General features: G+C 43.8%; 1 non-coding gene across 1 annotated transcript; it reads left to right on the plus strand.

Annotated features, from left to right (window-relative positions):
* Positions 1 to 527: 527 nt before the first annotated feature.
* Positions 528 to 643, plus strand: LOC115201790 (U5 spliceosomal RNA). Its single transcript, XR_003879823.1, has one exon. It is a non-coding gene; the product is annotated as a U5 spliceosomal RNA (small nuclear RNA).
* Positions 644 to 1193: the final 550 nt, after the last annotated feature.

Genomic DNA, 1193 nt, shown 5'->3' on the forward strand with positions numbered 1-1193 from the left:
CAATTGTGTAAAGTCCAGCGATTACATGCCGATTTGAATATCATCTTTGCCACCCCACCGCTCCTTGCTTCTCGCCTGGCTTGTGAAGAAGTTGCTTGCTGGTCTCTACGGCGCATGCTCCACGTAGAAGCCTTGTACTTCGTCCCGTCGGCAAATATAAATAAATGTAAAATCGTTTCCAATTTTGATAGTAGAGTTTTGATGGTAGCTAAACTGTTACGCCAACATTGCTCTTCTTAGTTACTGAAATTACACTGGCGTTGCAGATTAAATACTTTTTACAATGAATGGGTCAAACCAGGAAGTTATTTCTATAATGCCCAGCGTGCATTTCGTCTGTGTGAAGAATCCATGAAGTTACAAAGCATTGACATTTGTCAAACTTCACTATTTATTTGCAGTGGTGAACGGTAATGTATGTGTGTGATATATCCGCAGTATAGAGCTTTGCTTTGTTTTTAATTTAACCATGACTGTGAATAGCAAGGCCGAGAAGTCGGTCGGAACGGTTTCGTACAATCGGTAGTACACTCTGGTTTCTCTTCAGATCGCATAAATCTTTCGCCTTTTACTAAAGATTTCCGTGGAGAGGAACATTATGAGTATCAACTAATTTTTTGATGCCCGGCCTCACGGCTGGGCTTCCTACACTTGTAAAATAAATCATATTAGCATGATAGAGGATTGCGTGACATCGGCAATCCCATCCATTTTGATACCTTTTATGTAGACATTTGCAGTATTTATATGTTGAGAGAAAAATAGAGGGAGTGGTCGAAAATGGTTACTTTCAGTTGAAAGCAGGGACAACTTCATCCAATTTGGTTTGAGAATGTGTGGTAGGTGTGGGGCTACTGGTTCCCAAACCATTTCAGTTACTGCACCCCCAACTGAAAGTAACCACTCGTGCATTTTATCAGTAAGTCTATGGACTCATGAGTCTTTTCAAGTACCCCCTGTGGATAGGCCAAGTACCCCTAGGGGGTCCTAGTACCCTTGGTTGAGAACCACTGGTGCAGGCAATGTGCACATTATGTGTGTAGCAGTAGCTTACCAGTGAGAAGGAGGAATGAAGTGTGTGGGTTGGGGTGGGGGGGATGTAGGCTGCCTTGACCCCGTCCTGGCTCCATTGTGTGCGGGTAAGAGGTGTCCACGTCCCTGTCATAGTCCCAACGGAACCCATCGCTATTGTT

Source organism: Salmo trutta, chromosome 10, assembly GCF_901001165.1.
Source record: "Salmo trutta chromosome 10, fSalTru1.1, whole genome shotgun sequence".
NCBI lineage: Eukaryota > Metazoa > Chordata > Actinopteri > Salmoniformes > Salmonidae > Salmo > Salmo trutta.